Source organism: Rutidosis leptorrhynchoides, chromosome 6 (assembly GCF_046630445.1).
Source record: "Rutidosis leptorrhynchoides isolate AG116_Rl617_1_P2 chromosome 6, CSIRO_AGI_Rlap_v1, whole genome shotgun sequence".
Taxonomy (NCBI): Eukaryota; Viridiplantae; Streptophyta; class Magnoliopsida; order Asterales; family Asteraceae; genus Rutidosis; species Rutidosis leptorrhynchoides.
In genome coordinates this window covers 24,913,971-24,928,855 of record NC_092338.1, presented here as the reverse complement: position 1 = coordinate 24,928,855, position 14,885 = coordinate 24,913,971, and positions in this window count along the sequence as shown.

Below are 14,885 nucleotides of genomic sequence, written 5' to 3'. Positions count from 1 at the left end.
CACCCTATCACTTTGCCCTCTAAATTTAATCTTTTTTTTTCTGATTTCATGCAATGAGGGCTTTGCATGATCTCAAGTGTGGGGTAGGGAGTTGAAATTTATCGGGAACTCGTTTCACTAAAATAAGGCGTTTGGCGTTTATTATAAAAATTTTAAAATTTTCATGTAAGCCTTAAAAACGATTAAAAGTCCAAAAACAAAACCATGTCATATGCATTGTGATTTTAAAAGAAAATAAATGTTGTTTTGCATTTTAAAATTTAATAGTCTTTGAAGTTGCTCTAACATTCAATTATTTGAATGAAAATCCTACTTGTTTAGTAAGCTAACTTGTAGGTCACTTGTACCAAAACGAGTGTAAACCGTGAGAGAGCGGTGATTGTATAGCGTGGTCGGAAACCGGATCTCGCGCCAGATCGAAAACCTTAAGGACGATCCTCATTGTTTCTCCTAACAAGGACAATGTTGTGTCCGACCACCTATTATGACCAATAGGATGTATCTATTCCATCCTCAAGGAAGTAAAGTCTTCCGAATGACACACTTACTGATTCAATTCAGAAGATGTAGTCCAGACCAGTTGTAGGGTGACAAAAACTCTTGACAAGTCATTACTAACATCGACTGGAAATCTACCAGGCCTCAACGTCAAACAGGGAAACTGGTAGTCAAGGTTTGTCTCAATGAGTGGGATTAACTAGTAAAACGGGGGGGCACCATGTATACACAAAATGTTAGTGATTTATCAGATCCCCGGAAGGATAACCTCCAGAAAGGTAATATATCAGCTTTTAAGCCTGATGAACTTCAATCTTTATGATTGACTTAACAGATTAGATGATTACCTCATGATTATCGATGATATCCGGACGTAATGTGTATCCTCCTAAGCACATTATTTTCTACCGACATCTCGCGATGTTAGGTACCGTGGGAGGGATTGGCTTGACCAATAGCGGGAAACCCGCACTCATTTTTCAAAATTCAGAAAATCCGACAAAATCGGAAAACGTGTCTAGTATTAAAAACTAGCATGATATTTTCAAAACCATAAAACGTTTTTCATCAAGGTCCTGATTTTCCTAGGATCAAATTTTTCGGATACTTGGCTCTAATCTCCCAAAAATGTGTGTGTGTATTTCCATCGTGTATATAGCGTGAGTGTGTTACTTAAAGCGTGTGTTTTATATAAGTGTGACTTGTGTTTCATTTCAACGTGTGTGTTTTGTGTGTTACGAGTGATTCATGTAATGTTTGTAATCTATATTGTGTGATTATGTTTGATATTGTTTTACTTTGTAAAGAAAGAATTGCTTGAGGACAAGCAAGGTTTAAGTGTGGGGTGTTTTGATATTGCTCAATAACATCATATATATCTATCGCAATATCACTAAAAACGCTCTAGAATCGAAGATGATGAAGGTGTTCTACAAGCTATAGGCCAAGATGTACAAATTTGTATCGGAAGAATGATTTACAAAGAATTTTGATGATTTATGACATTGGTTGATCCCGATACGAGTTAGGGTCAAGATAGCACTCTAAAATGATAAAACAAAGCTTCCAAGGTGTTAGGTTTCGTCCAAATGAAGTAATATTGAAAAGAAAACGAAACAGTCAAAATCAGCACAACAGGACGCCGTCCTGGAAGGTGGGACGCCGTCCTGTCTTTCAAATCGGGACGCCGTCTCAGAAATTGGGACGCCGTCTAGCCCTTTATACCGGGACGCCGTCCTGCCCTTTGGGACGACGTCCCGTAGTAGGTGTAGCCGACTTTTTGGCTTTTTACCTACTCTCTCCACTTTAAAACTTCAATTTTTTTAGAGACTGTTTCATCAGAATACGAACTAGAGAGTTTAGAGGCGATTTTCAGGAGCAAATTGGAGAACTCCAACCTCTTTGAAGAGGCTCAACATCAAGGCATCATCCATCAAAACCTTCTCCATCCAAGAACTCTTGTTCTTGTAGGTTATTTACTTGTTCTCAGCAATGATTTCAGTTAATAATTTGATTGTATTGTTGTCTGTTACCATGATTGTTGGCTAGTTTCTATAATGTTTGTCTAGATTAATAACCAAGGTATTGGATGTAATCTTATTGATTGAATGTATTATGCGTGATAGATTGAAGCTTGAATTAAGAACCATGCTTATTGTTGTTAAAATCATTTGTATCTAGTTAATTGATATGTTGTTGATAAAGAGAACTCTTGTTGATGTATCATATTGATTTACAATCAACTTGTCTTAGATTGATTGTTTGCTAAACCGGACCAAGGGGGTAAACTAGATTAAAACGGTTAAACAAAATAGGAATGAATTGTGTAGAGCGAACGCAAAGACAATTGTTATTCAAGTCTTTGATCTTGTTGATCAACTAGTCACAAACGAAAAGGTCTAAGTAATAGGGAACCCTCGCTTAGTAATTCTAGTTTGAGTACTTGCTAAAGAGAACTCTTGGCGAGTCGATTTAGGTGATTAGCATGCTTATAGTTATTTGATTACAAATACAAGAACCATAGTGAAAAGGGAACCCTTGATCTTGTTATTGTATTTGCGTGTTTATCCGAGAGAACTCTTAGTGAACCTATTAGATAACTACACACATAATTATTCAATCAGGACTTAATATCTAAAAATACATCCAATACCGAGGGTAAAATATCTAGATAAACATTTCATCTCTTTGATTTAATTCAAAACTATCTTACTTGCTTTATTTGCATTTATTCTCATTTCATAAACTTAAAAGACAAAAATATTGTTTTTACATTTAACCTTCTTTGATTTGGCTAAATCGTTAAATAGCCACCAAAACATAAAACTTGTACTTTTAACTTTCATTCACTTAGTTAATCATAATATAGTTTCTAATTCTAGTTTGACTGATATAACTGTCCTTGGAACGATACACGGAACTAAACCAGTTACTATACTACTACACGATCGGGTACACTGCCCGTTAGTGTGTAGCAATATCTAAAACCGGTATTTTCCATACGATAATTCATATACCACTTTTCGCACATCAATAAGCAATGTCTGTTAAACTGAGTCTCAAAATTTTTGAACTGTTTCATATATTCAATTAACCTTTGACTATCCTCGACGATTCACGAACTGTTATGTGCAAATATATATATATATATATATATATATATATATATATATATATATATATATATATATATATATATATATATATATATATATATATATATATGTAAGTATATATAATAATTTGAAAACTTAATTTAAACAAAAGTAAAAATGTAAAAATAAGATACAAAAATAATTAAGTGTAATTTAAAATGAATATATATATATATATATATGATTCCTATGTACAACTATTATATCATAATATATATATATATATATATATATATATATATATATATATATAATTTATAAATAATAAATATTTAATAAAAATTAATATTTTGTGATTATTAAGTTTTACATAAATAATAATAATAAGTTAAAGATATAATAGTTATAGTAATATTTAATACTTCATTATTATGACTAACTAATATTAAAACTAATATCAGTATTAATTATATTATTATAGATATTATATAGGTATGAAATTTAATGAATTTAAATTGCTATCTTTACTAATATTAATTACTTTCATTATTAATATTGATATCGGTATTAGTAATTTAAAAATGAAATTTGATAAGCTTAACTTATTATATTATTAGTGTTACTATTACTAATATAATTATTATTAATCTTGATGGTAAATTATGATTGTTATCATTTTTAATTTCATTATGTTTAAAAAAAAAACTAATTGTTAATATTAATATTTGTATAACTAATATTATTAATATTACTATGTTTCTTTATATATTTAATATATTAATATATATATATATATATATATATATATATATATATATATATATAGTTATACAAATAAAGAAATATATAAATACATACATATACAATTTATAGTTATAAATATATATAGATAAAATACTAATAGATACGGTACTATATATACATATATACCAATACGTATACAGATATACATACATGTAGAAAACAGTTTAATATATACAGGAAGTATCATAATCTGTTTTATATAGCTTTCAACTGTAATCACTTTTGTTTTTCTGTCTTTGAATTTTTCCTAAATCAGATTCACTTCACAATAACAACAAAAAGAATCAGATAAGGGTCGATATATTTTTTCCTGAGTGAATATTTTCTGTACTTTTTGTCTGCCCAAGTAAATAATGTCGATTTTAAACATATTACAACAATAGTGATTATTCAGAGTTGTCATATACTGTATTCAATCACTTTACATAATAGGTTTCCTCTGCACTTCGAAAATTAAAAACAGAAAAACAAGAACATAGGCCCGTAACCTCTGTTCTTGATAAATTTTGCCAATTCGCGAATTCGAATCAAATATTAAAAAGTATTAACGCAGAGTTGTTAGGATTGATCTATATAAACTTTATGCAAAGTTCCAGATTTCAATTTTTCCTAACGAGTTTGAATTTCAAAGTCAAAGATTTGGTTATAAAAAGTCAACTGTTTCTTCTTCCTTCGAATTCGTAATTTATATGTTGTTTTTGGATCAATTGAGGATCCATAAAGTTTCTAGAGATGATTTGAAATATAATTCGTATTGTAAGATTGGTCTAAAACATTCTAAAAACCCGAAATTGATTTCAAGTTCATAAAAGTTTTAAGTCGACATTTTCAGTAATTTTTTTTATTTTAAATGATGTAATTCATTACAAGTCGTGTTCTGTGACTAAAAGAATCCTAAAATCCAAAATTTAATTGGTTGTGTCGATTGATTAATCACTGGTCGATTAATAAGGTGAAGAAGAAGAAGAAAAGAGGGTTAGATAATGCGGTATATAATTGAAAGGGGTTGTATTAAATCAGAAAAAGCAAAGTAGCCCAGCTGGTTTAGAGGGTGGTGTCGGGTTCCGAGAGGTCTCAGGTTCGAGACTGACTGGTGACATTTTTTTTTTTTTGTAAAAACCCAATCCTTTTGAGGTAGAATTCATTTTATTATTTTTATTATTATTATTTTTATTATTATTATTATTATTATTATTATTATTATTATTATTATTATTATTATAATTAATATTATTATTATTGTTATTATTATTGTTATTGTTATTGTTATTATTGTTTGTATTAGTGCTACAATTATTATTATTAGTATCATAGTATTAAGTATCATTATTATTATTATTATTATTATTATTATTATTATTATTATTATTATTATTATTATTATTATTATTATTATTATTATTATTGTTGTTATTATTATTATTATTATTATTATTATTATTATTATTATTATTATTATTATTAGTATAATTCATAGTAATATAACTAATAAGATTATTATCATTATTGTTAGTATTACCATTAGTACTATTATTATCATTTAAAAACTATTAGTATTATCATTACTAACATTATCATTATTAGTATGATTATGGTTATTATTATTATCAGAATTATGAGTATATTAATAACAGTTATATTATAAAAGTCATAATAAAAATTGATAGGGAAAAAATTATGAATGTGGTATAACATTAACTTATAGGAACTATAGGTATAGGTTTAAAAACTAATCATGAAATTTATGATAAATTCGATTAATATTATTATTAGCACCACTATTATTATTATTACTATCATTATATTATTAAGAGAATTTATCACTTTTATTTAAAACTAATATTCTTACTAAAATTAACATTTTTAATAAAGTTAATACCTTTACGAAGATTTTCATCATTAAAATTAATATTATTATTAATAATATTACCATCAACATGATAACCATCACCCTTATCATTTTTAGTATTATTACAAGTAAATATTTTTAATAAAAGATACACTGTAATAATATTAATATTACATATCACTATATTTTTATTATTAAATGATATTAATTAAGTTATATAAAAATATAATTATATATATATATATATATATATATATATATATATATATATATATATATATATATATATATATATATATATATATATATATTTATAAACTTTAATATAAATTAGTATTATCAATCTGTTATAACGAATGATAGTGATATAAAACATATAAAATATATATACTAAATGTATCTATATAACACATAATATAACAAGTATAATTATTAATAATAATATATATAAATTTATTTGACTACGATTATGTGTATATATTTTAGGTTCGTGAATCCCAGGCCAACCCTGCATTGTTCAATATAGTCGTATGTATTTTTACTATAAAATACAGTATGGTGAGTTCATTTGCTCCCTTTTACTCTTTACATTTTTGGGACTGAGAATACATGCGCTGTTTTTACAACTGCTATATTAAATGCTTTTGAAATATATTTTGAACTACGAATACATGAAATGCTTTTATAAATGTTTGACGAGATAGACACAAGCAAAACATTCCTCGAATGAATTATTATGCGGACAGAAGTTCTACGGATTATTATTGAATTATGTGGACATAATAATTGCCACCATTGAATTATGTGGACATGATAATTGCCACCATTGAATTATGTGGACATGATAATTGCCACCATTGAATTATGTGGACATGATAATTGCCACCAGTTGATGTGAATGTTATGTATCGAGAGAATGATTTTATACACAGGTTATGTGTAAGTTATTTTTATGCACAAGATATGTGTACGGTTACTAAGATTTATGAAAGATGATTTTGTACATGAGAAAGGTGTACTGTATTTAAAAAGATATCGCATGTACATTACAGGTGGGTATAGGATTCGGGCCCATTTGTACCATGCAGCATTTAAATCTTGTGGTCTATCAAAATGATGAATTTTATTGTTTTATGATAAACCTATGAACTCACCAACCTTTTGGTTGACACTTGAAAGCATGTTTATTCTCAGGTATGAAAGAAATCTTCCGATGTGCATTTGCTCATTGTAAAGACATTAATTGGAGTCGATCATCGCAATGGAACCAGATGTTGGTGACTTCGTCCAGACGGATTACGACGGGGTATGACAGTCTTGTGGAACATAACTGTTGTGACCGTTGACAAGACAGCATGTTGTAATGTCGTCAAAAGAACGAGGGTTTCGTAATGTCCAACAGTCCCGTAATAATCTAAAAACCTTGTTTCTCACCCCAACTACTGAATCCGTCACTTGTGGGAAGGTTTTATTTAAAAGTTGCAATCCGATGTTCTTTTTCTCACTTTGGTAAGAAGCGAACATCACTAACCCGTAAGCATAACATGCTTCTTTATGTTGCATGTTAGAAGCTCTTTCTAATTCACGAAATCCTATGTTGGGATATGTTGAGTCAAAATAGGTTCTTAACCCGTAGCGTAAAATTGCATTTGGGTTCCCCGCATTTAATGCTTTAAAGAAAACACGGCGTAACTTACGGTCTCCCCAATGTGATATACCCCACCTATCAAAGGAAAGCCTTTTATAAACTAAGGCATTTCTGGAAAGTCTTTCAAATGTTTGACAAGTTAATTTTGCCATAATTAATTGTGCTGATGAATTCTGACTGACTCTAGACAAGATTTCCTCAATCATATCCTCTGGTAGATCTTCTAAAATATTCGGTTGTCTACCCTTAACGTCCATTTTGTTTTTTATACTGTAAAATAGACAAGGATTAGATTCGTAAAAGATAATTAATAAACAATACAAGCAATTTTTACATAGAACATAAAAGTACAAGCACACCACAATACATATAATATACAACATGATTACAACCCTCTAATCTGAATCACTGGTTTCTTCTTCTTCGAACTTGGTTCGTTTTCCTAATTTTCTAGGAATATATGGTGTTCCTCTAATACGAGCCGTCGTTTTCCACAATGGTTTAGAAAAACCTGGTGGTTTAGAGGTTCCTGGGTCATTGTTACATTTTAGGAAATATGGATGTTGCCGATACATAAAAAATTCATCGGGGTTGGAATCGGGTTTCTCTATTTTTATACATTTTCCCTTATTATTTTCTTTCGCTTTATTAAATTGGGTCGAGGTAATTTCTATAACATCATCGGAATCCTCATCGGGATCCGATTCATCGGAAAATTGATAATCTTCCCAATATTTTGCTTCCTCGGCGGAAACACCATTGACCATTATTAACTTTGGTCCGTTGGTTGAGGATTTTCTTTTATTTAATCGATTTACTATAGGTATCAATATTTCTTCCTCCGGAACCTCTTCTTCTTCCGGTTCCTCCTCTTCCGGTTCCTCTTCTTCCGGTTCCTCCTCTTCCTGTTCCTCCTCTTCCGGTTCCTCTTCTTCCTGTTCCTCTTCGAGAATTTGTGAATCTTCCCAAAATATATTCGACTCTTCATTATTATTAGGTGAATCGATGGGATTTGTACTAGTGGTAGACATCTATCACACAATATCAAACACATTAAGAGGTTAATATATCACATAATATTTACATGTTAATAATATATAGTTTCCAACAAAAGTGTTAAGCAATCGTTTTTAAAGAAAACACGGTCGAAGTCCAGACTCACTAATGTATCCTAACAAACTCGATAAGACACACTAATGCAAATTTCTGGTTCTCAAAGATCAACGCTCGGATACCAACTGAAATGTCCCGTTCATATTGATTATAAACGTTCCATATTAATTGATTTCGTTGCGAGGTTTTAACCTCTATATGAGACGTTTTTCAAAGACTGCATTCGATTTTAGAACAAACCATAACCTTTAAAATATTACGACGATTATCAAATAATGATAATCTAAAATATAGCGTTTTTCACATGACCATTACATAATGGTTTACAATAATATTACACATCAACATAAGTCTTCGTATGCATTTTTTAAACAATATTATACAAGCATGGACTCCAAATCTTGTCCTTAATTTAGTATGCAACAGCGAAAGCTCTTAATAATCACCTGAGAATAAACATGCTTAAAACGTCAACAAAATTGTTGGTGAGTTATAGGTTTAACCTACATATTATCAAATCATAATAATAGACCACAAGATTTCATTTTTATAACACATCTCATATCAGGCATTTCGCAAACTGCATAGATATAAAAGTCATTCATATGTTGAACACCTGGTAACCGACCTTAACAAGATGCATATAGAATATCCCCATCATTCCGGGACTCTCATCGGATATGATAAATCGAAGTACTAAAGCATCCGTAACTCGGATGAGGCTTGTTGGGCCAAATAGATCTATCTTTAGGATTCGCATCAATTAGGGGCCATTTCCCTAATTCTTAGGCTACCAAGCTAAAAAGGGGCATATTCGGTTTGATAATCCAACATAGAAAGTATTTTCGATTACTTGTGTCTATTTTGTAAAACATTTATAAAATCGCATGTATTCTCATCCCAAAAAAAATAATAGATTTTAAAAGTGGGACTATAACTCACTTTCACAGATTTTTACTTCGTCGGGAAGTAAGACTTGGCCACTGGTCGATTCACGAACCTATAACAAATATGTACATATATATATCAAAGTATGTTCAAAATATATTTACAGCATTTTTAATAAATTTTAATGTTTTAAGTTTATTAAGTCAGTTGTCCTCGTTAGTAACCTACAACTAGTTGTCCATAGTTAGATGTACAGAAATAAATCGATATATATTATCTTGGATCAATCCACGACCCAGTGTATACATGTCTCAGGCTAGATCACAACTCAAAGTATATACATTTTTGGAATCAACCTCAACCTTGTATAGCTAACTCCAACATTACTACATATAGAGTGTCTATGGTTGTTCCAAATAATATATATAGATGGGTCGGTATGATATGTCAAAACATTTGCATACGTGTCTATAGTATCCCAAGATTACATAATATATTAGAATATATGTATTATACAATATAAGTTAGCTAGGATATGATTAATATAGATTTGTTACCAATTTTCACGTAGCTGCAACAAGTAAAAATATTCAATCTTGTTTTACCCATAACTTCTGCGTTTTAAATCTGTTTTGAGTGAATCCAATTGCTATGGTTTCATATTGAACTTAAGTTTATGAATCTATACAGAAAAATTATAAGTTTATAGTCGAAAATACAGGTTACAAGTCATTTTTGTAAAGGTAGTCATTTCAGTCGAAAGAACGACGTCTAGATGACCATTTTGGAAAACATACTTCCACTTTGAGTTTAATCATGATTTTTGGATATAGTTTCATGTTCATAAGAAAAATCATTTTTCCAGAATAACAACTTTTAAATCAAAGTTTATCATAGTTTTTAATTAACTAACCCAAAACAGGCTGTGTTGTTACTACGACGGCGTATATCCAGTTTTACGGTGTTTTTCGTGTTTTCAGGTTTTAAATCATTAAGTTAGCATATCATATAGATATAGAACATGTGTCTAGTTTATTTTAAAAGTCAAGTTAGAAGGATTAGCTTTTGTTTGCGAACAAGTTTAGAATTAACTAAACTATGTTCTAGTGATTTCAAGTTTAAACCTTCGAATAAGGTAGTTATATATATATGAATCAAATGATGTTATGAACATCATTACTACCTCATGTTTTGTGGATAAACCTACTGGAAATGAGAAAAATAGATCTAGCTTCAAAGGATTCTTGGATGGATTGAAAGTTCTTGAAGCAGAATCATGACACGAAAACAAGTTCAAGTAAGATTTCCACTCGAAATAAGATTGTTATAGTTATAGAAATTGAATCAAAGTTAGAATATGAGTATTACCTTGTATTAGAAAAATATCTTACTGTAAATAAGAAAGATTTCTTGAGGTTGGATGATCACTTTACAAGATTGGAAGTAAGCTAGCAAACTTGGAAGTATTCTTGATTTTATGAAACTAGAACTTATAGAATTTATGAAGAACACTTAGAACTTGAAGATAGAACTTGAGAGAGATCAATTTGATGAAGAAAATTGAAGAATGAAAGTGTTTATAGGTGTTTTTGGTCGTTGGTATATGGATTAGATATAAAGGATGTGTAATTTTGTTTACATGTAAATAAGTCATGAATGATTACTAATATTTTTGTAATTTTATGAGATATTTCATGCTAGTTGCCAAATGATGGTTCCCACATGTGTTAGGTGACTCACATGGGCTGCTAATAGCTGATCATTAGAGTGTATATACCAATAGTACATACATCTAAAAGCTGTGTATTGTACGAGTACGAATACGAGTGCATACGAGTAGAATTGTTGATGAAACTGAACGAGGATGTAATTGTAAGAATTTTTGTTAAGTAGAAGTATTTTGATAAGTGTCTTGAAGTCTTTCAAAAGTGTATGAATACATATTAAAACACTACATGTATATACATTTTAACTGAGTCGTTAAGTCATCGTTAGTCGTTACATGTAAATGTTGTTTTGAAACCTTTAGGTTAACAATATTGTTAAATGTTATTAACTCATTGTTTATTATATCTAAAGAGATGTTAAATTATTACATTATCATGATATTATGATATATTAATATATCTTAGTATGATATATATACAGTTAAATGTTGTTACAACGATAATCGTTACATATATGTCTCGTTTCGAAATCATTAAGTTAGTAGTCTTGTTTTTACATATGTAGTTCATTGTTAATACACTTAATGACATGTTTACTTATCATTTATCATGATTAAACATAGTGTATCAATATCTTAATATTATTCATATGTATTTAGTAAGACGTTGTTATAACGATAATCGTTATATATATCGTTTCGAGTTTCTTAATTCAATAAACTCAATTTTATGTATATAACTCATTGTTAAAATACCTAATGAGATACTTACTTATCATAATATCATGTTAACTATATATATAATCATATATATGTCATCATATAGTTTTTACAAATTTTTAACGTTCGTGAATCGCCGGTCAACTTGGGTGGTCAATTGTCTATATGAAGCACATTTCAAATAATCAAGTCTTAACAAGTTTGATTGCTTAACATGTTGAAAAACATTTAATCATGTAAATATACCAATTTCATTTAATATATATAAACATGGAAAAGTTCGGGTCACTACATCCTAAGCATCCTACTAAAGTATGCAAGCTTCTAAAATCCATTTATGGATTAAAGCAAGCATCCAGGAGCTGGAATCTTAAGTTTGATTAGAAAATCAAAGAGTTTGGTTTTTCTCAAAACCAAGATGAGCCCTGTGTTTACATTAGAGCTAGTGGGAGCAAAGTTGTTTTCTTGATCTTGTATGTTGATGACATACTACTTATTGGAAATGACATTCCAACTTTGCAAGATGTCAAATCTTGGCTTGAAAATTTTTTTGCCATGAAAGATCTTGGAGAAGCTAAGTATATTCTAGGAATCAGGATCTATAGAAATAGATCCAAAAGGCTTATTGGTTTGAGTCAAAGTAATACACTGACAAAATCTTACGAAGATATAACATGCAAAACTCCAAGCGCGGAGCATTGCCCATGCAAAAGGGCATAACCTTGAGCAAGTCTCAAAGTCCTATCACACCTGATGAGATAAGACGAATGAAATGTGTTCTGTATGCTTCGGCTATAGGATCTATTATGTATGCCATGTTATGTACTAGACCTGATGTCTCGTTAGCTTTGAGTTTGACGAGTCATTATCAACATAATCCAGGTGAAGAACATTTGATTTCTATTAAGAGCATTCTTAAATATTTACGGAGAACTAAAGATATGTTCTTGGTTTACGGTGGTTTGGAAGAAGAGTTGAGTATTAGATGTTATACAGATGCTAGTTTCCAAACTGATAAGGCTAAAAAGGAACATATATTTCATAGCATTATCCCCCAAGAAAGACAAGATTTTAGTTGCAATTGTTCCATTTTCAAGTAATATTCGTTTATATTAAATAAGTGCGAAGACAAAAGGCAAAAACGACGAATTGAAGACACAAAGGTCCAAAAAGCTCAAAAGTACAAGATACAATCAAAAAGGTTCAAATTATTAATGAGGAACGTCTAAAAATGACAAGAGTACAAGTTACAAAACGCAAAGTACAAAATATAAAATTGTACGCAAGGACTTTCGAAAATCCGGAACCGGGACCAGAGTCAACTCTCAACGCTCGACGCAACGGTGTAAAAATTACGAGTCAACTATGCACAAGAATAAAATATAATATTTAAATAATTCATAATAAGAATAATATTAAATAATAAAAAGTTGTTAATTGAGCATAGTTCAGGGGTCATAAGTGAAAATTCAATTTCTAAATTCGCCTATAAAAGGCTTTGTAATCGTAATGTAAAAACACACCTTTTTCTATCTTTTTCTTATTTATCAATATCAATTATCAATATCTATATTCTATATCTCTATCATAATGTTAACTTAATAAGATATAACAATAATCTTAATTTTAATTTTAAATTATGATAATAATAAGATTTATGATAGAGATCGTTTGAGTGTGTAAGTCGAAATTCTGTCCGTGTAACGCTACGCTATTTTTAATCATTGTAAGTTATGTTCAACCTTTTTATATTAATGTATCGTAACTAAGTTATTATTATGCTTATTTGAGCCGAAGTAATCGTGATGTTGGGCTAAAATATTAAGAAGGGGTTATTAAACTTTGGACCATAATTAAGGTTTGGGCAAAAGACCGACACTTGTGGAAATTGAACTATTGACTATTAATAGATAGGGGGTATTGTCTAATTGAGTGACAACTCATTGGAGTCTGTCGAACCTATCTTCAAATTAATTAACCTAATAATTAATAATGATTATGGTTGTCCTATTTAGTGATGTTCATATGGAATCTGTTATAATCATTTAATTAATCAATTGGGTTGGGTAATTGATTATTCATTCTGATCAAGTGGATGAATTAATATTCATAAACTAATTAAAACAGGGGTGGATTACATACAGTGATAACTGGTGTAATTGTTGACAGAAGTGATAACTGCGTCACAGTTTAAATTCTTAATCAGTTGGAATATTTGACTTCGGGTATAAGAGTAATTTGACGAGGATACTCGCACTTTATATTTATGACCGATAGACTATTATGGACAAAAACCAGATAGACGTATCAAATAAACCAGGACAAAGGACAATTAACCCATGGTAATAAATTAAAATCAACACGTCAAACATCATGATTACGGAAGTTTAAATAAGCATAATTCTTTTATTATATTTCTCATCGTATCTTTATTTACTGTCATTTTATTACTCGCAATTTTATTTACTGTCATTTTATTTATTGTCATTATTTTACGCACTTTAATTATCGTCATTTATCTTTACGCTTAAAATATAGAATCGACAAACCGGTCATTAAACGGTAAAACCCCCCTTTTATAATAATATTACTACTTATATAATTATATATATTTTATATAAATATAGTTAAAAATATAGTAAGTATCACCAGCTCCCTGTGGAACGAACCGGACTTACTAAAAACTACACTACTCTACGATTAGGTACACTGCCTATAGTGTTGTAGCAAGGTTTAGGTATATCCCATCCGTAAATTAATAAAACTTGTGTCATATTTTGTAGTATTTTGTATTAAAAATAATACTATTTCGTACCCCCGCTGCACATCATCAAGTTTTTGGCGCCGCTGCCGGGAGCGCTAAAACGCTATATTTTTAATTATAATAATATTGAAATAAAATATAATAATATAATAATATTGAAATAGAATATAATAATATAATAATATTGAAATAGAATATAATAATATAATAATATTTTATAATCTATTTTGAATCGTAAAAGATTTAAAAAAGTCGTATTTATTAAATACTTCAGGGATATATTATGTAACTTGTAATTAATAATTTCTATCATGTCGCTTTCATGTGAATAGTAAATTAAT